This window comes from Triturus cristatus, chromosome 1_1 (genome assembly GCF_964204655.1).
Source record: "Triturus cristatus chromosome 1_1, aTriCri1.1, whole genome shotgun sequence".
Lineage (NCBI taxonomy): Eukaryota > Metazoa > Chordata > Amphibia > Caudata > Salamandridae > Triturus > Triturus cristatus.
In genome coordinates this window covers 325040365-325068156 of record NC_140579.1, presented here as the reverse complement: position 1 = coordinate 325068156, position 27792 = coordinate 325040365, and positions in this window count along the sequence as shown.

Here is a 27792-nt window from a genome sequence, read left to right as displayed (position 1 = left end):
TCAGCCTGTCTGTCCTCCATCCGCCCTTGGTGTTGCAGTAGACAGGCATGTTGCTCCGCATGTTGCTGGGCCTGCTGGGTCTTGATCTCCTCGAGGATGGACACAACCTGGGCCATGCCAGTGGTGTCCTGCCGGTATGTGTCCAGGATGTTTCTGACATGGGAATATACCGGTTCCGCAGACAACTGGTCAGGCTCGCGCCTCCGTCGTCCTCCACTCCCACCACCCCTGCCCACTTGCACCTGGCCCGCCCTTGTGGGCACATCGGGTCTCCGGGACCCCTGAGGGGTGGCATTAGCGTTGTCGCCTGCCTCCTCCTGGGTGCCCGGTACACCGTGTCCCTCCTGGTGAGCCTGGCTGCATTGTGGTGGTGGGGCAGGGATCCTGGGTGTCTCCTGGGATGTGGCAGGAGTGGGGGTGGTGGTTGGCCCAGTTGTACCTGATGCAGGTGCTGCATGTGGTTGGACACCAGAGGGGCCAGGTTGGTCGGGGTCGTCCACAGAGTGGTGAGAGTCGTCGCTGCCGGTGGGATCGGCATCCCGCAGAGCCGCGTCCTGTGAGTCTTCCCCCCCAGTGTTGGGGGGTGATCCACGATGTTGACCTGTGTGTGAGAGAGACAATGTTATTTATGTTCCATGCAACATCCATGTTTCATTCGTTTCAAAGTTGGCACATTTCCTCTGGGAATTTGGATATGTCTTGCATTCCACTCACAGTGCACTTGTGCATGGGTATGTCCCTTGGCCACAGCTTTTGAGACTTTACCTATGCGTGGCACAGTCTTACTTGCTGCGCCAATTGTGACTGCAGTCAGCAGTGGAGTGAGCAGATGTGCCGAGCCATGCATTGGCGCCTTCCGTGTTGCACTGTACGTGGGCACATGGAGTTGTTCCACACACTTATATAATGCAGGTAGCTGGCGTTGTGCTGGTGCACAGGTTGAGACATGGCCCTGTGTTTTGCCATGGAGAAGAGAGGGGGATTCAGGCACTGGCCACCCTTGTCTACATGCACGCAGTCCACCTGCTGACGAGCAGACATTCCCACACCCCACAAGGCTGAATTGGTCTCCCTGTGTGTCCCTTTCTCACTCCCTCTCTGTCCCCCTCTCCCTCCCTCCCTGTGTCAGCCTCCTCCCTCTGTCCGTCTCCCTGTGTCTCCCTCCCTCTCTCTCCCCCTCTCCCTCCCTCTGTGTGTCACCCTCTGTCACCTCAGCCCAGCTTCCTAGGCACACACTTTTAGCAGATCTTTGAATGGCCCTTGGCTTGTTGATGTGAGTTTGTTTCTGATCTCCAGGCACCCATTGGGTGTAGTGTCTGTGTCTGCGCTGCTGCTGTGGTGGTGTGTACTGCCACTCTTTCACAGTGTTGGCTGTTCATTAGCTGCTGTCATGTGCAAAAACGTGCCTTCACCCCCATGTCTTAATGCAAGGCGTCCGCCATTTGCTGGCAAGTCTTTCCTGTGTGGGGACACACTGTTTGTCTGGCTGTGACCTAGGCCAAATGGGCAGAGGACATTGTTGTCTGCTTCTGAGTTGCACTATGTGATTTTTGGGGCCCACACTCCCGCCATCCGGCTTACCGTGTCTTGTGTTGGTGTTTTCTGTGGCCTGTGACTTGGCATTGTCCAGCTGGGTGCATGGGGCATGGTGGCGCTAGTGGCATGTGCGTGTTCATGGAGTGTGGTTGAGTCATGCGATAGCTTGGGGTGGTTGCGTGACTGATTGTGAGTTTGGTTGTGGATGACGTTCCCTCCATGTGAGGTGAGTTGTTTGTGTACTCACCCGGGTCTCGGAGTCCTTCTAATCCATCCACTGCCACCACCGGCAGTATGGCCATCACCCTCTCCTCCCAGGGATGGTATTGTACGGGTCTGCGGGGCGGCCCTCCTCCAGTGATGTTGGCCTGGTTGTGGTCGTCGGTCATTTTGGCTCGGACCCTCCTCCGCAGATCGTACCACCTGGCTTGGCATTCATGCCTGGTCCTTCTGGTGGACGCAACAGCATTCACAGCATCGACAATCCTCTTCCACATGGCTGTTTTTTCGGAAATGCTGGTCTGTCTGACCAATGTTCCAAAGAGGTGTGGCTCGACTCTGAGGATTTCGTCGACAAGGACCTCCAACTCTTGGCTAGTGAACTTTGGATTCTTGTTAGTGGGCATGGTGAGGGGTGTGGGTGTGGATGGTTGTGGGGGGTGTGGGTGTGGATGGTTGTGGGTGTGTGGGTGTGGTTGTGCAGGTGTGTGTGTGAATGTGATGAGGGGGTGTTTGTGAAGGTGGGTGTGTGAATGTGTGCAAGTGTAAGGTGTAGTAAAGGTTCAGGTATGGTGCTGTAGGTTGTCTGTGGGGTCTGGCAGCAGTGAGTCTGTTGCAAAGGTTCATGGTTTGTGTCTGCGGGCCCTTTTTATTGGTCCATTGGTGGGTGTGGCTGTGTTTGAACTTTGGGTGGGTGTGTTATAAGGAGTGGTTGTGTTTTGGGCCTCTGTTTTGGATTTTGGCAGTTGCAGGTCAGTGAATGTGTTGTATTTGTGCTTGTTGGACATGTTTTGTGGCTTTGTGCCATTCGAATAGTGTATTCTTGTGTTGTTGTGCTTTGTCCTGGTTGTGTACGTGCGTTTTTAGCGTGTGTACGGTGTGTACTTCGGCAATTTTGTTGTACAGTGCTGTCCTTGTGTCTGGCTTGGTACGACTCGTACATGCGCGATGTTGTGTGTAGGTGCTGGTGTTGGGGCCTGGGGTGCGCTCCGTACTTAGAATGTTGGGGTGGGGGTACGCTCCATACATACGCGGGTGAGGGTACGGGTCGTACATACACGGTTGGGGTGGGGGTACGCTCCATGCATACGCGGGGGAGGGTATGGGTCGTACATACACGGTTGGGGTGGGGGTACGGTCCGTACATACATGCTTGGGGTGGGAGTACGCTCCATACGTACGCGGGTGAGGGTACGGGTCGTACATACACGGTTGGGGTGGGGGTACGGTCCGTACATACGCGGGTGAGGGTGGGGGTACGCTCCATACATACGCGGGTGAGGGTACGGGTCGTACATACACGGTTGGGGTGGGGGTACGCTCCATACGTACGCGGGTGAGGGTACGGGTCGTACATACACGGTTGGGGTGGGGGTACGGTCCGTACATCCACGGTTGGGGTGGGGGTATGCTCCATACGTACGCGGGTGAGGGTACGGGTCGTACATACACGGTTGGGGTGGGGGTACGGTCCGTACATACGCAGGTGAGGGTGGGGGTACGCTCCATACGTACGCGGGTGGGGGTACGGGTCGTACATACACGGTTGGGGTGGGGGTACGCTCCATGCATACGCGGGGGAGGGTATGGGTCGTACATACACGGTTGGGGTGGGGGTACGGTCCGTACATACATGCTTGGGGTGGGAGTACGCTCCATACGTACGCGGGTGAGGGTACGGGTCGTACATACACGGTTGGGGTGGGGGTACGGTCCGTACATACACGGGTGAGGGTGGGGGTATGCTCCATACGTACGCGGGTGAGGGTACGGGTCGTACATACACGGTTGGGGTGGGGGTACGCTCCATGCATACGCAGGTGAGGGTACGGGTCGTACATACACGGTTGGGGTGGGGGTACGCTCCATACGTACGCGGGTGAGGGTACAGGTCGTACATACACGGTTGGGGTGGGGGTACGGTCCGTACATCCACGGTTAGGGTGGGGGTATGCTCCATACGTACGCGGGTGAGGGTACGGGTCGTACATACACGGTTGGGGTGGGGGTACGGTCCGTACATATGCGGGTGAGGGTGGGGGTACGCTCCATACGTACGCGGGTGAGGGTACGGGTCGTACATACATGGTTGGGGTGGGGGTATGCTCCATGCATACGCGGGTGAGGATACGGGTCGTACATACATGGTTGGGGTGGGGGTACGCTCCATATGTACGCGGGTGAGGGTACGGGTCGTACATACACAGTTGGGGTGGGGGTACGGTCCGTACATCCACGGTTGGGGTGGGGGTACGCTCCATACGTACACGGGTGAGGGTACGGGTTGTACATACACGGTTGGGGTGGGGGTACGGTCCGTACATCCACGGTTGGGGTGGGGGTACGCTCCATACGTACGCGGGTGAGGGTACGGGTCGTACATACACGGTTGGGGTGGGGGTACGGTCCGTACATCCATGGTTGGGGTGGGGGTACGCTCCATACATACGCGGGTGAGGGTATGGGTCGTACATACATGGTTGGGGTGGGAGTACGCTCCATACGTACGCAGGTGGGGGTACGGGCCATACGTACGGGGGTGTACATACACGGGTGGGGGTACGTCTCGTACATACACGGGTGTACGTACACGGGTGTACATACACGGGTGTACATTCACGGGTGGGGGTACGTCTTGTACATACACGGGTGTACATACACGGGTGGGGATTCAACTCGTACATAGGAGGGCTGGGGGGGGTGTTGGGCACGTATGCGGGCACATGTCTCCATGGTTGCTATGGGAGTTCGGTGTTGACGGTGTTTTTTCCATCTGGTTGTAACATCGGACACACAGGATGGATCGTACTAGCGCGGTCGGACTTCACTTTTCACATTTGTACGGTAAATCGTCCGAGGATGTGTCGACACATTTTCCGACCCGAGGACGTGTGGGGAATTATTCCCAATGCGATTTGTATGGACTTTTTCCCATGCGAATCGTACTTGGCAGTTTGTACGGCACTTGTACGATTCGTACGGTAAAAAGACTGGATACGAGTCGTACGGGAAATTTTTTTACAGGATCATAATCGGCACCTAAATGTGTATGATTTAATTAATGCTTTAACTTGTCTTGACTAGTCCTGTATTTCGCCATGCTGCATAAAAAGGTTTTTCCATTTTTTTGCTAACATTACTTTTCTTTCAGTTATTCACATGTATTGTTAGCTTTAGAATAGATACATTACTGTATTAGTAATAGAGGAGAGAGCCTGAGAAGAAGACCTTGACGAAAGAACAAGGAGCCAGAGTGTCAACTGAAAGTACTATTTAAGGAATATTGTGATCTAATCTGTGCGTGAGAAGGAGATGTCGCCTCTATATCAAGCGTGATATTTTCCCCTTAATCTGCAGTAATCTGCATGAGAAATGGATGGAAACAATGAACCCATGATGATGCATATAAAGGGGTGTTACCTAGAGGACTCTGCTGTTATAATGTAGTCTTCACCCGTTAGAGTTTCAGATGCCACTTTGATTTTTGCAGAATGGTTTCCTGATCCCTTCAGGTCCCCTTTCTACAGATTCCTTTGGACTCTGAGAGGGTTAGACCTCTATGCGTACTAGGCTTACTTTTGATTCTCTGCTAAGTGTGGCTTAGGCTAACACTTATTTCCTGATCCATAGAAGACTTTTGACGGAGCTTCTGAAATGCTGCCACCTTCCCCACTTATTTTTCCCTTGCCTAGATCTAATTTCCTTTACGTAGATGCCTGATTATTGAGATTCTTTAGTGTCTCTCTTCTAACATACAGGACCAGCAAGAACAATTCATGATAGGACCAAATACACAAAAATAAATTTCCATTACTTAACTGTTACCCTCTTGTCAGTCCTTGCAACATCCAGCCACTTTAAGTTTTACCTTTCTAAAAATAAAAATCGTTACACTGACACTCCATATTAATTTGGCACCTACAATTTCCACTGTGAAAAATAATCCTTAATTAGCAAAATCGCTCTAACTGAGGCATGTAGCCTTCAACATTTTAGAATCTTATTTTCTGTCTAAGACTTAATGCAACACTTCGTTTTCTGTTAAATAAGAGCTAATAGCAGGCATCATTCTATATTTTTTTTTTAGAGCGAGACACAAATGTATCAGTTCTGCAAAGCATTTAACATGATGTTTGGGCTTTCAAAGAAAACCCCTTTTCTATATTTTCCCTTTGGAATTAGGTTCTTTAGTTTTAGTGATGTTGTTATGGAGAAACCAGAAACCCCAGCTTTAGAGGCCCGTGTAGCAAGGTCATTCTGCATTCCATAGAGGCAAGGCCCTAATTTAAAAGGTCATAAATGTCAATGTTTACGGGAAAACTAAAGATAGCATCTCAGCAGCGTGACCGAGCCAGCCTCTGCAGCTCTCCCAGCCCCCAGCTTCTGCCACTCTGAATTTGTCAAAGCCAGAAGGCCTTCCTAATTCCTCCTAACTTGCAATAATTCACTCTATTTTGAAAAATAATTTCTCCTTTTTAGGCGCTAAAAAATTTAGCCCTATTCCTAGATTGTTAAACTACATTTACTGTGAATAATTCACAAAACTTAATAACACACATACCAGTTTTTAGAATAAATGCTTGTTGCAATCCTATGCAACGGTACACATTTCATCAACTTTAAATTAATGAACTTCTCAGTAGGCCCAGCTGAAGTTAGAACCTTCAACCCTGATATTAAAACAAGCCGTTGTACTGGCATATTAACTCATTGAATCATAAGAAGGCACAACCTGTAAATATATATCAAACCTAAATGTATGTATTTACTGAAGCCTGAGACACTTTAAAAAGTACTCTGAATGAAAGGAAATGCAGTTTAAACAGTGCTTTTACCCAAATTCGACTTTTGATATTTTAGGCATTAAAAAATGAGTATCCTACAATTTTCTTGCATAATATGCATTGAAGTACCGGGGATTTTAGGACCCCAGCGGTGCCAGGGATAGCACCCTATGACTTCGGGTTATCCTGTTGCTGTAGTATTATAAAAGACGCTCTCAAGAAACTGGCAGAAGAAGCTGAAATATGAAAAAGACATCTTTATTAAACATTAAATGAGTGAGACTACGTCGCACAGAAGCCTTAGCAACTGAATGAGGCAGTCTCCAGAACAGAAACCAGTCTCCTCTTTTATGGAGAATGTTACGCTCTGGGCAACACCGCCCTTCTCTTGCAGTTGGTCATTCACATGTATACATTGCAAACGAAAAGGCAGAGTCATGATGACCATCCTACATTCCAGTTAAGCCAGCCCGTAATTATTTACCCAGCAAGGCTCAGATCCCACATCAGATATCGATAGGCCCCAATAAACATGAGCATCTCCTGTTTTGGGAAACAAGCCATAAAGCAGGAACAGTCAGGTGTGAAAGAGATTAGCCGGAGGCTTGTGTAGGATGAAAAGACTTTATGGTGTGTCAAGCCCTGATGCTAATCACAGGTGGCCAGAGGACGGGGAACTCGTGAGACCAGTTTGACCTGGGGTGGTGGAGCCAAGCTGCCCAGGTCACAGAGAAGTCACAGAAGGTGTACGTGTCCTTTAGGCCTAAGCATGGCCTATGTGAGGGCAATCACAAAAATAGCTACTGTTCTAACATGGAACCCGAGGGTTCAATATGTAGTATTATATATATATATACGGTGAATTCTTTGGTTAAACATGACAAAAACACTTGTACATACCGCATTTGTTATTTGCGGTTTGTTAAATACCAAAGTCGGCAGGGTAGGGGCCTGCCTCCAATGTGGTTCCATGTTTTAAAGTACCACAGACCCTCCTTTTGCCCTTACATAGGCAATAACTATTCTCTCATCAATCCGAGTCCAGGTCTACAGACATGAAGTCATGGAGATGTTGCTGTAGCATCATCCTATTACTTAGCGACTCTCACGGGACACGTCTCCTTACACATGTAGTAGCACAAAGGCCACATATGGCAGGACAAAATAAGGAATACCTCTATTTGTAGTAGGCGGCATAAGATCACACACCCAATAATTAATGATGGTCATTACTAACTAGTGTTGATGCAGAAGCTGTACAAAAGAATTGCTTACGAATTCTGATCTTCTAACCTGCTCATGTTCAGGAAAAGGGTGAAAAGAGTGCAAAGAAACAGTAGTAGGAAAGGACATAGGTTGGGAAGCGGGTGCAGAAGTCAATTGAGTAGAGAAAAACGATCCCACCCATAAATGACAACGTCATGTTTAAAAAGACACTAGAAGACTCGTTATTAAAAACATATAGACAACGGGAGAAAGTAGTGACCACTATTACAAATGAAATAATAATTTTTATGTTCAGGTGAAACAGTGGTGACCCTCATCAATGCTCTGAGGTGAAAATACTCTTTCCACAGACAATTGACTCTATTCTGCTTTTACTAAACAGAATAGTACTTTAAAACAATGCCAGCAAAACAATCTGTCTCCTTAACACCTACTCTATACAATCACACGGAAACCTCTTGTGAAACCACCTATGCCCAGAGTCCGTTCAAAAAGCCTCTCTGGCAGGCTTCTATTGTCCATCAAATCTTCTTCTGTTGTTTTCTTTTGCCTGGGCCTCTTCATTCAAGCCCTTCATGAGAAAAGTACTGCTTAGTTGGAGTGCCCTCCTGGCAAACACCCACAGCTCACTCGAAAAAAAAAGTCTCAGTGTCTCAAGGCAGTGCGCCAGTATTTTTCCTTTGCGGCGGGCACTACAGGTAGTGTGCTCTCCATTGATCAAGGGCACAGGTGATCTCGTGCAGATTCGGGACCATTCTCATACTCCAACACTCGTCATTCAGTGTCAGAGGACGCTCAGGCTGCTCTTCTATGGGCACTGGAATGTAGTGCCTTCTGTCAATCTTGGATCCGCCGGTGCACTGCACTTCCATTGAAGCAAAGGAAAAGAGGGGGGGTGTGTGGCCAAAAACTCAGGCCAAGGGGCTCAAGGGACTGCACACTGTCAGAGGTTACCAGCACATGACAGGCGCTCTTTTGCACTGGAATTCTGGTTCTGTGGCAAAACCAGCTCCTCCTTCTTTTCTGATATTGAACGCCTTCTGATGAAGCAAGTGTGATGCTTTAAACAGTTCGTTGTATAACAAGGGGACTGTCAACAGGTGGCCTGTGATTTTCAAAAGAGTGGCCACACGCCATGGGACAATTTTCGTCTAGAATACACTGTCTTTCTCAGGAAGCAATACAAATAAAAAGGCAGTAGGCAAAACAGTGCCTCTAAGCTTTTCAATTGGGTTTCCGTGTGAGAGCCTCCATCATCTAAGGGTAGATAACTACACGAGAATTCTATCTAAATAGATGTCTTCACATATGGTGGCATTGTCTAATAGGGCAAACACATTTTTTTTTTTCAATGATTACATATAAGTGTTTCTAAATTCCTTATCTAGGACATTTCAATAGAGAAATCACATGGTACAGATTATCATAGGCATGTAGAAACCTTTCATATCAGGTGCACTAGGCAATACACAGGCTAATAGTCAGATATGAAAACAAAAGACAAGAACTAGAGGGTCCTGATATTTGCATGATTAGAAACTTCTGATCCCACCGAAAATTAAAGCAGCAGGAACAAAAAGGGTAAAAACCACATTAAAAATAGACATTGAAAATTCGTCATGTTCAAAAGGGTAAACGCAAGATATCTCATTTTGAGATGGAAAACTTGTCTTACTATAATATTGAGTCAGTTAGCCAGTCTATCGCTATCCTGACAGTCAGGCTGGAAAACATTGAAGCAGGCCTTAAGGAAAATTCTTGGAAACCAGTCTGGTCATGCAAAAGGGAATTGTACATAATATGGGGGTTCTTGGTGCATCACTGCAGTCTGGAAGTATGTACCTGAACAATACACCTACAATAATAAATGGGCTGACTGGTGAAAGGAATACGGAAAAGGGAATTGGAACTAGGACACAACTAAAATCCCCAATCACTAAGCATAATGCGACATTGGGCAGGGAAGAAACAAAAGCAATAAAAAATAAAAATCTATAGGAAGGACAAGAATTTACTTGGGTGGTAGTCAGGCATGTGACAACACCAAGAGTACAGGTGATACACAAAAGGCCAAAGTCACATACGTTTTAACTCTACCGCTGGCGACTACACCATATACGGTAATCTTAGGTAATGTTCCAGTTCCTTCTTCAGGGAAAAATGAAAACCTAGTTTTCTTTTAAGGAACAAAAGCCATAGGCTACTTAGGAAGCAAAACATCATTAACTAATGTAATATAGAGATTAGGCCACCTTGAGTCACAGATCTATAATTTCATCCTTAGGTCCAATCAAGGATACATAAATGTAGGGCTGCCTGTTCCTTTAAGGGAAGGGCAGTAACGTGACTAACTACAGGTGACACACTTCGATCCTGTAGATCTCTTTTAGTTTTCTGTAATACCATTATAGCCAATTTAAACATGCACTGGTGAAGTGTTGTCTCTCATGCTCACAGCATGAAATATCATTAGCTGTGGAATTTAGTAACCAGAACAAGTTCAACCAACTGTTGCGTAGCGATGGACATCGTCATGACCATCCCCTCACAACACAGGTAAACTTGTAATAGTATCAAAAAGCAGCAACAAAATCAACGAAAACATGCAAAAAATAATAAAAACGCACAAAACATCAAGCCATCAGATATACTTGCTGTATATCAAGCACAAAAAGCATAGACAAAACAATAGCATATGTAATAAGCGGTGACACACAAACACCATGTCATGTACTTTATGCACTGTAAAACTGCAGCCCAAAACCCAATATTTGGGCCTGTTTAATTTGTCAGGTTTAAAATACTTACCCTCCTTTTTGACAGTAGATCACCAGGCAATGGAAATCTGCTGTCAAATATAACTTTACTGTTTCTCTTCTAACATACAGGACCAGCAAGAACAATTCATGAGAGAACCAAATACACAAAAATAAATTGCCATTATTAACTGTCAGGCATCATTCTATTTTTTTTTTAGAGCACCAATGTATCTGCAAAGCATTTAACATGATGTTTGGACTTTCAAAGAAAACCCCTTTGCTATATTTTCCCTTTGGAATTGAGTTCTTTAGTTTTAGTGATGCTATGGAGAAACCAGAAACCCCACCTTTAGAGGCCCGTGTAGCAAGGGCATTCTGCATTCCACAGAGGCAAGGCCCTAATTTAAAAGGTCATAAATGTCAACTCCATTGTTTACGGGAAAGATAGCATCTCAGCAGCGTGACCGAGCCAGCCTCTGCAGCTCTCCCAACCCCCAGCTTCTGACACTCTGAATTCGTCAAAGCCAGAAGGCCTTCCTAATTCCTCCTAACTTGCAATAATTCGCTCTATTTTGAAAAATAATTTCTCCTTTTTAGGCGCTAAAAAATTATCCCTATTCCCAGATTGTTAAACTACATGTTCTGTGAATAATTCACAAAACTTAATAACACACATACCAGTTTTTAGAATAAATGCTTGTTGCAATCCTATGCAATGGTACACATTTCATCAACTTTAAATTAATGAACTTCTCAGTAGGTAAACAAGCCGTTGTACTGGCATATTAACTCATTGAATCATAAGAAGGCACAACCTGTAAATATATATCAAACCTAAATGTATGTATTTACTGAAGCCTGAGACACTTTAAAAAGTACTCTGAATGAAAGAAAATGCAGTTTTTACCCACATTCGACTTTGATACTTTAGGCATTAAAAAATGAGTATCCTACAATTTTCTTGCATAATATGCATTACCAGAATGTTTATTACATAACCCATGAGTCAGGCATTGGAAATAATAACTTATACTTTATAGAAATGAGCTTGTTTGCGCCTGCGACAAGGGAAAATTATACACGCGAATGCTTGTCCTTTTAGTGATGCAACACAACTTAAATCAAATTTTAATGCTAGGAGGTCATAGTATGAGTATTAGGCTTTATAAATATCAAAAAACGATTTTGAAAAGCACTTATTTTTTTTAAAATAATTTTTCCCATGAATAATAATTTTCTTTAAAAAAAATCCCAATTATTCGTTTTTGTGATAATTCCATGTATAAAAAACAAGCTGCATCCCTTGCCTATCATTTTGGACACATTTAACTCACAAGCCTAAGCGCATAAGCCCAATTTGAAACGCGTCACATTTTTGCGCCACTTTCATTTAAAAGGACGGTTATGCAAAATTCCACCCGTGTTTAACTGGGAAAGTGCTGGCTGAATGAACATTCCTATCAAATATACTGCAGCTGAAAAGTTTGCCTGTGAACATCTAATACAATGCATCTAAGGAAAATGCTGTAAATTTATTTACTTTTGCAAAAATAGATAATTTCGTTTTTGGGGCCTTATATATATCTATTGAATGTGGTTCTAATTTTATCCTTGAAGCATTTAACGGCAGTTTTGTATATGTGCACAACTGCTCATTCTATAAATTAAATAGCAACACATAGCTATTTTAGCACATCACATTGTTCATTTCTGGATTTTTTTCTAAGTTTCTACTTGATATTAACTAACCAGCAATTTACTTAACAGACTGAAAACATCAGAAGACCCACAAACACACATTGAGCTCATTTCAGACATAAACGAAAAGGGGGTCAAACAGACAATACAGCGCGCTTTAGCCATTTTTCATAAATAGCGCCGTCGCAATTTACTTACGGAAGTTGCACTAATGAGAAAACCACATAGACATTTAAACACACAGTTGACTTACAAATCAATACGGATGACAGAAAGAAAGAACAGCTCACAGACTATACTTGAACCAAACCATTTGCAAATACTAGTTGTAAGTCATATTTACAAGAAACGCTTCTCAATAGTGTTCCAAAAGGCTGCATAAACAGCCCAACAGACAGATGTATGTCCAAGAAGTAGTGAGTGTGCTCAATTCACTAGCTTTGCCTAGCAGAACACCACACAAAATCGTTCTGCATATCTTCATTCATGAAACTGCGCAGAACGAAGGATCCTTGTTTTGTATTATGTCATATTTTAATTCCCTGGGGATACAAAATCACCAAGGAAGAAATATGTTTTTAAATGTAACCTATTTAGATATTTCCTACACTATGGTACCTTTCAAAACAAAAAGCAACACATTTTTCCATGTGAGCTTACAAACAGGCATGCCAAAAATACTGCGGAAAACGCAAGTATTATAATCAAAACCAAATGGAGAAATATCTCCTCATTACCTGCCTACGCAAATTGCAATTCGCATATCCAAACCTATACAAACCAAAAGCTAGCCAACACAAATTTCTACATTTCAAACTTGCTAAGATCAGGCATCTTATAGCTCACTAATCTAACTTCAAACTTCAAGGGGTTATCTCTATCAATACACTCGCAAATATACGAGACCCTTGGCTATGGTAATTGCAATGACCAAATTAAAAACCAAGAAACCAACCCCTCGGCTTTGGTAATTGCGATAACCAAATCAAAGACCCAAAGAACCAAAGGAGTGGGAGCGACCCATTTATACTTAACTCTTACTTTTATTAATCAAAAGGTTATCCAAATTCTAACTGTCAAGTTCTTCATAACAAAACGTCTTTTATAATACTCACGCCAAAAAGGGTTCTAATCGGGAGTGACATCTTTTGGAGAGTCAAAGTCAGAAAGATCAGAGATATACTGGGCTGCAGAGACAAAGAATCCCCCAGAACCTCGGTACCTGCTTAGTGGATTTCTGTCCTGTTCTCCCCAGTAGATTTCTGTCCTCTGACAAGATCGCTCCTCCAGATAGTCACTTGTATTGATGCCACGCTGTCGGGCGCCAACTGAAGTACCGGGGATTTTAGGACCCCAGCGGTGCCAGGGATAGCACCCTATGACTTCGGGTTATCCTGTTGCTGTAGTATTATAAAAGACGCTCTCATGGTAATGTAACAAAGAAACTGGCAGAAGAAGCTGAAATATGAAAAAGACATCTTTATTAAACATTAAATGAGTGAGACTACGTCGCACAGAAGCCTTAGCAACTGAATGAGGCAGTCTCCAGAACAGAAACCAGTCTCCTCTTTTATGGAGAATGTTACGCTCTGGGCAACACCGCCCTTCTCTTGCAGTTGGTCATTCACATGTATACATTGCAAACGAAAAGGCAGAGTCATGATGACCATCCCACATTCCAGTTAAGCCAGCCCGTAATTATTTACCCAGCAAGGCTCAGATCCCACATCAGATATCGATAGGCCCCAATAAACATGAGCATCTCCTGTTTTGGGAAACAAGCCATAAAGCAGGAACAGTCAGGTGTGAAAGAGATTAGCCGGAGGCTTGTGTAGGATGAAAAGACTTTATGGTGTGTCAAGCCCTGATGCTAATCACAGGTGGCCAGAGGACGGGGAACTCGTGAGACCAGTTTGACCTGGGGTGGTGGAGCCAAGCTGCCCAGGTCACAGAGAAGTCACAGAAGGTGTACGTGTCCTTTAGGCCTAAGCATGGCCTATGTGAGGGCAATCACAAAAATGGCTACTGTTCTAACATGGAACCCGAGGGTTCAATATGTAGTATTATATATATATATATACGGTGAATTCTTTGGTTAAACATGACAAAAACACTTGTACATACCGCATTTGTTATTTGCGGTTTGTTAAATACCAAAGTCGGCAGGGTAGGGGCCTGCCTCCAATGTGGTTCCATGTTTTAAAGTACCACAGCATTACCAGAATGTCCATTACATTACCCATGAGTCAGGCATTGGAAATAATACCTTATACTTTATAAAAATGAGCTTGCCTGCGCCAAGGGAACATTGTACACACGAATGCTTGCCATTTTAGTGATGCAACACAACTCAAATCAAATTTTAATGCTAGGAGGTCATAGTATGAGTATTAAGCTTTATAAATATCAAAAAAAGATTTTGAAAAGCACTTATTTTTTAAAAATAATTTTTCCATGATTAATAATTTTCTTTAAAAAAAAATCCCAATTATTCGTTTTTGTGATAATTCCATGTATAAAAAACAAGTTGCATCCCTTGCCTATCATTTTGGACACATTTAACTCACAAGCCTAAGCGCATAAGCCCAATGTGAAACGCTTCACATTTTTGTGCCACTTTTATTTAAAAGGACGGTTATGCAAAATTCCACCCGTGTTTAACTGAGAAAGTGCTGGCTGAATGAACATTCCTATCAAATATACTGCAGCTGAAAAGTTTGCCTGTGAACATCTAATACAATGCATCTAAGGAAAATGCTGTAAATTTATTTACTTTTGCAAAAATAGATAATTTCGTTTTTGGGGCCTTATTTATATCTATTGAATGTGGTTCTAATTTTATCCTTGAAGCATTTAACGGCAGTTTTGTATATGTGCACAACTGCTCATTCTATAAATTAAATAGCAACACATAGCTATTTTAGCACATCACATTGTTCATTTCTGGATTTTTCCTAAGTTTCTACTTAACATTAATTAACCAACATTTTGCTTAACAGACTGAAAACATCAGAAGACCCACAAACACATATTGAGCTCATTTCAGACATAAACGGAAAGGGGGGTCAAACAGACAATACAGCGTGCTTTAGCCATTTTTCATAAATAGCGCCGTCGCAATTTACTTACGGAAGTTGCACTAATGAGAAAACCACATAGACATTTAAACACACAGTTGACTTGCAAATCAATACGCATGACAGAAAGAAAGAACAGCTCACAGACTATACTTGAACCAAACCATTTGCAAATACTAGTTGTAAGTCATATTTACAAGAAACGCTTCTCAATAGTATTCCAAAAGGCTGCATAAACAGCCCAACAGACAGATGTATATCCAAGAAGTAGTGAGTGCGCTCAATTCACTAGCTTTGCCTAGCAGAACACCACACAAAATCGTTCTGCATATCTTTATTCATGAAACTGCGCAGAACGAAGGATCCTTGTTTTGTATTATGTCATATTTTAATTCCCTGGGGATACAAAATCACCAAGGAAGAAATATGTTTTCAAATCTAACCGATTTTAACTATGGTACCATCCAAAAAAGCAACACATTTTTCCATGTGAGCTTACAAACAGGCATGCAACTAAACCAAATGGAGAAATATCTCCTCATTACCTGCCTACACAAATTGCAATTCGCATATCCAAACCTATACAAACCAAAAGTTGGCCAACACAAATTTCTACATTTCAAACTTGCTAAGATCAGGCATCTTATAGCTCACTAATCTAACTTCAAACTTCAAGGGGTTATCTCTATCAATACACTCGCAAATATACGAGACCCTTGGCTATGGTAATTGCAATGACCAAATTAAAAACCAAGAAACCAACCCCTCGGCTTTGGTAATTGCGATAACCAAATCAAAGACCCAAAGAACCAAAGGAGTGGGAGCGACCCACTTATACTTAACTCTTACTTTTATTAATCAAAAGGTTATCCAAATTCTAACTGTCAAGTTCTTCATAACAAAACGTCTTTTATAATACTCACGCCAAAAAGGGTTCTAATCGGGAGTGACATCTTTTGGAGAATCAAAGTCAGAAAGATCAGAGATATACTGGGCTGCAGAGACAAAGAATCCCCCAGAACCTCGGTACCTGCTTAGTGGATTTCTGTCCTGTTCTCCCCAGTAGATTTCTGTCCTCTGACAAGATCGCTCCTCCAGATAGTCACTTGTATTGATGCCCCACATTGGGCGCCAACTGAAGTACCGGGGATTTTAGGACCCCAGCGGTGCCAGGGATAGCACCCTATGACTTCGGGTTATCCTGTTGCTGTAGTATTACAAAAGACGCTCTCATGGTAATGTAACAAAGAACTTGGCAAAAGAAGCTGAAATATGAAAAGACATCTTTATTAAACTCTCATGAGTGAGACTACGTCGCACAGAAGCCTTAGCAACTGAATGAGGCAGTCTGCAGAACAAAAACCAGTCTTCTATTTTATACAGAATATTACGCTTTGGGCAACACCGCCCCTGTTTTACAAGTGGTCAATCACATATTTTGGCTTCAAAGAAAAGGCAGAGTCATGGTGACAATCCCACATTCCTGTTCAACCAGCCCACAATTATTTACCCAGCGAGGCTCAGATCCCACATCAGATATCGATAGGCCCCAATAAACATGAGCATCTCCTGTTTGGGAAACAATCCATAAAGCAGGAACAGTCAGGTGTGAAAGAGATTAGCTGGAGGCTCGTGTTTAATGTAAAGGCTTTATGGTGTGTCAAGCCCTGATGCTAATCACAGGTGGCCAGAGGACGGGGAGCTCGTGAGACCGGACTGACCTGGGGCAGCAGAGCCAAGCTGCCCAGGTCATAGAGAAGTGAAAGGAAGGCACATGTGCTCTAAAGGCTCGTATTTGATTCATAATATGTAGCCTATGTGAGGGCAACCATAAGATGGCCACCGCTCTAAGATGGAACCCACGTAGTGATGTATAATATCGTATACATAGTGCATTTATCAATGAAACGTTATATAAAGCACTTGTGCATACCGCATTGGCCATTCGCGGTTTGCTAATACCGGAAGAGACAGGGGTAGGGCCCTGCCTCCTACGCGGTCCCAAATTTTAAAGTACCACACAGGCAAGGGCAAAACAGCAGTGAACCACAAGGCCAGTAGCCAGGGCAGAGTGCAGAGTATGTCCATGAGAAACAGCACAGGGAATGTGTGCGACTGTACATTTCCATGGCCAGCAACACAGTCAGAGGGCAACAATGTGTAGTGCAGGCCCTCCTGTGTGAGACACAGGTGTGTGAGGGTGACTACCACTCAGACTTGGCTGTCAGGCAGACTGGGAGCTGGCTGTGCCTCGGGGACTGTCGGGGCACTTAAAGGGAGAGGGAGTGGAACAGCTGAGGTAGAGCGATCAGTGTCTTGGCAGGCTTTAGGGCTGCTTTAACCAGGTGGTGTAGTGGCACCTGGAGGTGGAGTCATGCAGACGGGAGTCACGGTGTGGCTGGGAGATTGTGAAGGGGTGCCCTTCCACTTCTTGGGGATCCTAAATGGCTTGACTGACTGTGGATCAATGGGACGTGGTGTGGGCACAACAGGCACACTCACTACCACTGCTGCAGCAGGTGCAGGTGCTGGCAGCCCCTCTGGTGATGTGCTGGACCCAGCTGAATGCTTTGCCTTGCTTCACCTCTGCCCCCCTTCCCCTGTTTACTAGGTGTCACCCCTACAGTCCCCTCCGGCCCCTGCCTCACTGGGCTTGGAATGGGAGTCGAGGTGGTTCATAATACTGCCTTTGAGCCCTTCCCAGGTGTACCCTTGGCATGCACCACCTCCTTGGTGGGCACAGACACTGTATGATTATCTTTGCGCGATGCCTTAGGCAGAAGAGTCCTTGGATGAGCATGCCACTGAGGCATGTGTGCCTGAGGTCTGCTGCTTTGCTAATTGTCCACTGGTGTCACCTGACGGGCTTTTCTCCCTGCTCTCTGGGGTGCCTTTTGTCTTCTGTGGGGATGGTGTCTGCCCATGGGACCGCTTGGGTTGTTGCTGCTGTGTGCTCTGTGTGCTGTATCGTGAATTTGATGTATGTGGACCATGGTCACTATCGTCAGACGTGGCCACTGGCTGGGTGGTGGACAAAGGGACTGGAGCTAGACTGTGAGAATGTGCCTGTTGCAGGGCAGACGTCACTGTTGATGACAAAGCCTGGACTGTCCGGTGCAGCCCACCCACGTCGGAATGTATGCCCTCCATAAAAGCAAGCACCTGGGCAAATTTCTTGTCGTGGTCAATGAAGGCATTTAGGAGAGCTATCTGGCCTACACACAGCTGGTGCAAAAGGTCCACAGACTCAGCACTGATGACAGCAGGGGGGACAGGGGCAGGGCCAGCGGTGCCAGGGGTGAAGAACACTCTTCCCCTCTTACCGAGGCAGACACGGGCAGCACCAGAGGAAGTGGCTGGCAGAGTGGGCAATGGCCGCTGTGTGGTGGAAGTCGATGCAGAGTCCCCATTCCCTGTGCCCTCCAACATGGATGCATCCCTGCTGGCATTGGATGATGTGGTGCTTTGCGTCTCAGGCTGGGACTCCTCCAGAAGACTCCTGTCCCCCCTCTGACGCGCTGGTGACATCTGTGTCACTGGACTCCTGGGCAGCTGTGGTGCTAGTTTCACCCCCACTGGTGTCCATCTCCTGTCCCTCCGTAACCGCAGGTGATGCTGCATGGGAGAGAGAGATGTAGGGTCAGGTCAGTGGCAAAAACAGAACAAACATGCAAGCAATGCATGACAAAAGTTAAGCAAATCTACATGTTGCACACCTCCGTGTGCAATCACATCGTGCCAACTCACTACATAGACTCAAGCAGTGCATGGAAAATGGAAACCCAGGGATGAGTGAGCCATGTGATGACCACACAGCACAACACCCTGCTTGTGGCTCTGTTCAAACAGACACACAACTAGTTCTGAGCACACCTAGGGACATGATGGGGGCACACAACTTGTTGCCAATGACAGAACTGGATGTAACAGGAGGGGACAACACAGACCCAGACTACAACATGACAGTCCACAATGGACATTAGCCCATGCCACCCACCATGTCGTACCTTGGGGACAATAGAATGCTGCACATTGCTGTAAGACATCTAACCCTCCCCAATATGGGTGGATGCAATGGACGCATTGATGTACGCATAGTCAGAGTCGGCACACTGCCGTTCCCTCCCATGGGATTCCCAAGACTACACCAATGCAGAAGAAACCTGAAGAGTACAACTCAGAATGTAATGTGAAGGCACAGCTTCCAAATCAACTTTGTAAGTACAGGTAGGGCAAATGCATGCCACAGGCACCCAGGCCAGCAGCCACTTACATGCCACAGCATCAAACTACCAACATCACAGAGGCCAGCGCTTGCACAGGCTCTGTACGCATGCAGCCACTCCCATCCAAAGTTAGACTCCCCAAATGCTCACCCCTGGCTTGCTGCTGATGCTCCTTCAAACGTCCATCCAGCTCAGGCTGTGTCACTGCCAAGATGCGCCCCATTAGTGGTGTCATGCTGCGCCGTGCGCCCAGTGCGAGGAAGCAGCACCAGGATCATCTCCGCCACATTCTTTGCCAGCCGGCTGATGTCATCCCATCTCTTGTGGCAGTGGGTGCGCCGTCAGTTTGAGACCCCCAGGGCTGGCACCTTCGCTGCAATGGCCCTCCACACGGCCTTACGCTGGTGTACCTTGAGCTGCAGGCATGGGAGACAAGAGGGAGAAATGATGAGGTACACAGTGCCATGTACCGACATCTATCAGTATAGCAGCAAGATACAACCAAATCACATATCCAACAATAGATTAATCAGAGACTATAGTACAGCCCCAATGTGACCCCTGCATGGGAAAAGCTGATGTTAAAGCATGCAGGTGTGAGGGGGAACACAGTCCCTGCACATCTCACACACATGCAGGATACCAGCACTGAAACCTGCCTGCCTACATCGCCAGTCAATTGTTGGGTTGAGCAACACATACATCACATATCAACCTGTGTTTGGGGGGTGACCCACTGTGTCCAAGACTGCGCAGCCCTCAATGTCCCTGCCCTGTGAATAGATAACTATGTCATGGATGTCACATTGAGGGACATGATCTCACAAATACAAAATGCCTTTCACAAGGGTAGTTGTGTGCAATCTACAGTGCTGAGATGGGCCACAGCTGGAGTGCAATGTGAAAAGACTGATGTCATACTCTGTAAGTGAAGTGATGTGTCCTTGTCTTTGTAGATGGGGACTGTGCAGGCCAGCTGGGCTCACTCTGAGATGGACTACAGGGACACACACAGCCATCCAGCCAAGCAATAACTGTCCTGACTACAGCATGAACAACCTTATGTGTCACTGTATGGCTGACAACACAACACAGGTCACTCATACTTACATGTGCAGGGAGGGAAAGCTGTGGCATTGGGTACACACACCCTCCCACTGGAGACAGCATTTCAGGCAGTGCATTACACTACCCCACACTCCCAGGCACATACTGCATGAGCCCACTACAAATGTGGCCCCCCTGCCCTACCACAACACTGTTTAAGACTCACCACAACATTTGGGGCACCATATAGCCTTGGGTACTATGTGAGCACCTCTTCCACCAGGACCTCCAGCTCCTCGCTCGTGAAGGGACTGGCATGGATCTTCTCTGTCCTTGCCATCACTGTGGACATGAGACAACAGCAGGGGATTTTGGTGGCGAGGGTCCCCAGGCAGCAGTTCCTGGAGGCAACAGTAGGTGAGTGGTGTCAGGCAGCAGTCCCTGGAGGCAGCAGCAGGTGAGGGGTGTCATGCAGCAGTCCCTGGAGGCAGCAGCAGGTGAGGGGTGTCAGGCAGCAGTCCCTGGAGGCAGCAGCAGGTGAGGGGTGTCAGGCAGCAGTATCTAGAGGCAGCAGCAGGTGATGGGTCTCAGGCAGCAGGCTCTGTGAGCAGTGGCAATGTGAGGCTCATTCCCATATATATAGCCCCCTGGGGTCGTTTCAAAGGTGCCAAGCTGCAGCAATTGGTGGTCCATGTCTGCCTCTTTCAAATGCATCCAATGACCGCCTCCGCGGTGGCGCAGCACGCCTACCGTGACCTTCAAAATTGCATCATGCCACCGCTATCGACCTTTGCATTGGCTCTAGGGCGAGCTCCATGGCGGTGTAACACCGCTGGGGCCTGGGGTGCGCTACCGGGATGGTGCATCTTTCAAATGCAGCCAATGACCGCTTCCGCGGTGGCGGAGCATGCCTACCGCGATCTGCAAAATTGCATCATGCCACCGCTATCGAGCTTCCCATTGGCTCTAGGGCAAGCTCCATGACGGTGTAACACCGCTGGGGCCCGGGGTGCGCTACCGTGATTTTAGTGGCGGAGCATGCCAACTGCCATTTTCACTTGTCTCCATGCCTATGACTACTGCACTGGTGTGAATGGGGGTGCTGGGGACACACTGCCAGTGCCAGGCGGTAGCTACTGCGATATGGGTGCCATGCATTGACACGAGGCACCGCTATTCTGGCGGCAGAGCATGCCAGCCGCCATTTCCACATGTCTCCATGCCTATGACTACTGCACTGGTGTGAATGGGGGTGCTGGTGACACACCGCCGGTGCCAGGCGTTAGCTACAGCGATATGGGTGCCATGCAATGGCGATGGCCATCTGTCACACATCAACAGTGCATAGTGCCAACATGTTCAATGGCACATCATTGTGCACACAAAGTCAATGTTCAATGTACTCCACTGATGGCTACACATGCCATGTTTGTGTGTGTGTAACGTACATTTGTCTGTACCCACTCACATGTCACTTGAGGATTTGATGTTGGTGTAGGCAGGACAGTGTAGTCCTGGACTGTACAATGTGTACACATGTCAATGTGTTGAGGTCCACTGACAATCACAGCAATGCTCGTTTTGATGAATGTTGATCTAGTTAGCATTGCCTCTCATGTCTGCTCATGAACACATTCATCATTCCAGTGCCGACTTTGGTCATTGTGTGGTGGATGTGTGCCAGGTTGTAATGATGAATCAAGGTGTTACAGGTACAGCAGCTAGGTAGGAGACAGTGGTTGTGATTAGTTACACATATGCTGGATTCTAGACTCCCAGGCGTGCACATGTCTACTGTGGCCATATCCCTATGTGCATTCACATAGCCAAAGGTGGTGTTTGAGGTACTTGTCTTGTGTAAGTTGACACGTGTGCCCTTTGTGTAGCTGAAGGTGTCCCTCCATGTAAGCTGGTCTGTTAGCCACTCTAGATATCAGTCATTGTTGTCGTTGTGTCATCCAGAACGTGATATGCTGTGCACATCTCTTGGTGTATTGTATTGACATGTATCCAATATCAACTCCAATAGGAGGAGGCCAAATTTGATTTGTCACTTGACGGTGCTGGAGGACATGGAGGATGTTGCGATCATACGCAAATGCCGCCTGGACAGAGCCACCCTGAAGACCCTTTGTGATCTGTTGGACCCCCACCTGCAGTCATGCAGGACATATCCAACAGCTTTCACCCCTACTTATAAGGTGATGGCAGCCCTGCATTTTTTTGCCACAGGATCGTTCCAGGAGACTGTGGCCAGCGCTGGTGGGATGTCACAACCGATGTTCAGCATGGTGCTGCGTGATGTACTGTCCGCCATAACGCTATACAAGGACAGATACATCCATTTCCCCAGGGGTGCTGAATTGCCAGCTGTGAAGGGAGACTTCTATCCCCTTGGACACATCCCCAATGTTGTTGGGGCCATTGATTGCACCCATGTCGCTCTTGTGCCACCACAAGCAAGGGAGCACATTTACCGCAATCGCAAGCATTACCACTCCATCAATGTGCAGGTGGTGTGCCTGGCAGATATGACCATCTCGCAGGTGTGTGCAAAATTCCCAGGCTCGGCCCACGACTACTACATCCTGAGGAACAGCATAGTGCCCCAGCTGATGGCTAATTCTTCCAGAGTGTGCATGGACTGTGGGTGAGTATGCCTAGTCGTGTGGCGTGCTGTGTGTGTGACCTGCTCCCCTGAGACTCTGCGACATTGCAATGTCTATTGTGTTTGTCATACCTAGGTGACTCTGCATATCCCAACCGTCCCTGGTTGCTGAGCCCACTGCGGAATCCCAGGTCCCCGGTTGAAGTCTGCTAAAATGAGGCCCATGGGAGGACACGCCATGTGGTGGAGCGCACTTTTGGCCTGCTCAAGTCACGTTTCCGGTGCCTGGACAAGACCGGAGGTCACTCGGGAAGGTGTGTCAGATTGTTGTTGCATGCTGCATGCTCCACAACCCAGCCATTCGCATGGAGATTCCCCTGCTCCTGGATGATGGTGAGGACCCAAGGCCCCAGCCTGCAAACCAAGCCGTGTCCAGTGATGAGGACAGTGGAGAGGAGGAAGGTGTTGAACTGCTTGAACAGCTCATCACCCGCTACTTCACTTGACGGTCGGTTGCAATATGCAACATACTCATTGTCTGATGAGATTGCTGTTGTCGTGAAGGGGCATGTGAGAATTGTAGTATCAGCCAGTTGTAGACTCAGTGGTGGTTAGAAATGTTTCTAGGACATGTCATTTGGGAACATCAACGGGACGTGTATGTTGACACTTGGGGGCCATTGTGACATGTGCAGGTTGGGTTATACTGGTGTTAGGGCTTGTGTGATGTCTGTGATGCCACACCCAGACCAGTGACAGCTCTGTTGTATTTCCCTAGGTGCCTTCAACTTCTCCTTGCCTACATACAGCCCATGGTCCTGATACATTGTGATCATGTTGAAGACTGTACACCCTGCAATAAAGACGGAGCAGACACAACAACATGTGTGTGAGGATATTTTATTTACTATGGTGAGATGCAAAAGGGGTGTACATTTCCATTGAGAGGGGGAGTGAGTTGACAGTCGTGGTAGATGAGATGGTCGAGTAGTCACCACATTGCTGTGGTGATCCAGTCCAACAGGCAGATGCCATTCACAAGGCAGTGTGGGGTAGGACAGTCCAAAGAGTCAATGCAGTGGTGGAGAGGGTTGCCATCATGGCTGGCTCTGTGACTTGCGTCTGGCAGGTGCTTTGCCTCCAGATACTCCCAGGGTCTTCTTGGGATGGCCCCTTTGTCGTTTGGCAGGGGGGGCCCTGCTGCAGGGCCAGTGGGGTCTGAGGACTCACCCCTCTCTGTGGGCTCAGGGGAGGGTGGTGAACTGTCATTGTGCAACCCACCAGAGGGAGGCGGAGGTGTTGTCTGGGGTGCATGCCTTTCCCTCAGTACCGCCACTTGCTGGCCCAAGAGGTCCATGATTTGTCCCATGCGTCTGTCGATGGACCTCATCAGCAGGATGAGCTCGTGCAACAGATCGTCCGACTGGCCCGTTCGTCCCTGGGCCTGGTATTGTGTTCCAGGGAGTGGGTCCCAGCCTCCTGGTGTCCCTGGGTGACCCTGCCCCTCCCACCTGCCCTGCAGCCACGGACCTGTTGCCTCACCACTGTGGGCACTCGCATCCTCTCCCTGCCCTCCTCCATGGGTGGTGTGTGTGGGGCATCCTCTGGGACAGGGAGCGTTTTGCCGGCAGCACTGGTGGTGGTGGTGGTGGTGGTGGCCGCACAGGCCATAACAGCAGGGGTCTGCTGTGGAGTTGTTGTTGCCACAGATGTGGTGGGGGGACACTGGGGTCCTGGGACCTGTTGCCCCCTGGCACACCAGATGGGCCGGCCTCGAGCTCATCGTCTATGGAATCCTGGGAGTCAACATCCGAGAGTACTTGTACCGGAGGTGGAGACTAGCTCTGCAGGTTGCTGGTGTTGTCCTCTTCAGTGAGTTCTTGGTCACCTGTGGGTCAGATGGGAAATGGTCATTGCAGTGCACCCGGAAAGCTTTGGGTTAGCTGTTTGTCATTCACATTTTGTACACTGCACAATTGACATATCATCACATTGTTGACTGTGTGCAGTACTGTGCTTCCTGACATGATACAGTGGTACAAGCATTACTTGTCCATGGTGCGAGGTGTCAGGGCATACCATGCGAACCGTGTCCAATTGAGGTTTACTGGGACTTGTTGCCATCTAGGGCCTGGCACAACATGAGTTTATTGTGGACTCATGGTTTAGTTGTCTGACCTAGCAGACGTCACATCTGGCCATGGACTGGCCATTGTCATCTCCTGCATCCCTTTGTCCTGTCATGTGCATATCTTGATTTGTACCACCACACATGCTTTCATATTCTGAGAATGGTCCTTGTTGCACTTGCCCCATGGTGATGCACATGTAACTAGTTGCTGTGCATGAATGTGCCCAGGCTTTCTTCTACTTGTGCATTGGTGTGCCACTTTGGTGGTTGTGACAGTTTCCTTGGCTTACCTGTGTGCACACTGTGCTTGGCAATGGGGTAGGTATGGCTCTTTGTGCAATGTGAGTGCTGGTGTTGTCATTTGGCACCATTTAATTTGGGAAAAATGGGTGGGTGCACGTACTGGCTACCTACCTGTAAGTTTGTTTGGTGTACTGCAATGGCTTCCAACTGCTCCTGGGTGGGGTGGGGGAGGGATCCATCCTGCTCAGGTGTGGGACAGGGGGCATGGTGGGAGTAGTAGTGCAGGACCCCCACCCCAGACACCCTCATTGTAAAGATGGCTACCTACCTGCAAGATTGTTTGGTGTACTGCAATGACTTCCAACTGCTCCTGGGTGTGGTGGGGGAGGGAAACATCCTGCTGAGGTGTGGGACACAGGGCATGTTGGGAGTAGTAGTACAGCACTCCCAGCCACAAACACCCTCCCAGGGAAGATGGCTACCTACCTGGAAGTTTGATGAGGGTTGTGTAATTGCTGGCACATGCTTCTGGGTGGGGTGGTGGGAGGGATCCATCTTGCTAGGCTTTGGGGCAGGGGGCATGGTGGGAGTAGTGGTTCAGGCCCCCCACCCCCAGACACCCTCATTGTGAAGTAGGCTACCTACCTGTAAGTTTGTTTGATGTACTGTAATGGCTTCCAACTGCTCCTGGATGGGGTGGGGGAGGGATCCATCCTGCTCAGGTGTGGGACAGGGGGCATGGTGGTTGTTGTAGTGCAGTCTGCCTTGTGGTGAATGGGAGTGGGTGAATGTTGGATCTGTGAGACATGTTTTTGTGAGTGTGTGGTGCAGATGGATGGTGTGTGTCCTAGGTGGTTTAGCTTTGTAGTTGTGCAAGGCAGTACATAGCAGAGTGGTGGTAGTCTTTTGTTTGTACTTACCAGCCTCCACTCCCCCGGCTACTCCTGTGAGACTCTCTGGGTGCAGTATGGCAAGCACCTTCTCCTCCCATTGTGTGAATGTTTTTTGTGGAATGGGAGGACCACCGCCAGTCCTCTGAGCCAGCTCACGGTTCTTTCTCCTCCTCTTCTTGACCACCCTCTTCAGATCATGCCACCGCTTCATGGTCTCCTTTTTTGATCTTGGGGTGGTCCCTACTGCATTGACCCTTTGGACTATCCTAGTCCACATTTGTGTCCTTGTGGCTAATGGTGTCTGTTGGACCAGGGTACCAAAAAGCTGTGGTTCCACTCTGACTATCTCATCTACCATGACCTTTAACTCACTCTCAGTGAATTTGGGCATTTTCTGTGTGGCCATGGTGTGTGGTGTGCAAAGTGATTGTGGGTGCAGGGGTGTGAGTGGTGGTTGTGGTTGTGCTGTGTATGGTGTGTGTTGTGCAGGGGTGTTAGTTGTGCTGGCTTGGAGGTGGTGGTGGTGCTATGTGTGGTGTGGCTGGTGATGTTGTGTCCTTTGCCTCTCCTGTCAGCTGGGGTATGCGTCCCTTCTCTCCTGGAGTTTTTCAAGGGATTGTGGTCAGTGATGGGGCTGGTTTTATACACAGCTATGTGGGTGTGTCCAATTGGGGTGTTGCCGACTGGTGTGTGGTCCTGGGATTTGTATTTTTCGTTTGCCATGTGGTTGTGTCATTGGAGTGTGTTTTGTGTATTTGGGAGGCATGTCTAGTTTTCTGTGTGCACTTTTTGGCCTTCTTGTGGGGTTTTGGCTTCGTCCGCCATATTTTTGATAGTTCGTCCTCCGCGGTGGCTGTGCTTCAGCTCTTCCACTGGCTCTCCCATTAATCCCATTGTACGACCGCGGCGGTCAGAGACAGGGGTACATACCGAGGGACCGTCGGGGATATGCTAATTTCCGGGGCGGTGTCTCCGCTATACTTGCGGCGGGTTGTTGTTTTTCTGGGCGGTTATCCTGGGCCTCGTACCACCGCGGTTGGATTTTTTGGGCGGTTAATGCTAATTTGGCCGCCGGTTTTCCCACCGGGCCAGCGGGCGGATGTTTTCCGCTTCCATGGCGGTCGGGGTGTTTTTCCGCCCTACATCCTAATGGACCTCTTAATGTTAGAGTGATTCAAAAGATTGGTAAGAGGTTCCATGAGCAAGTTAAATACGTTGAGTGAGAGACTTGATCCTTGGGAACTGCCAACATGACTGGAGTGATGTCAGATAGGGCTTGATGGTCCTTGATTCTTTGTGCTCTATTATGAAGGATAGAGGCAAATGATTTTAATACGAGACCAG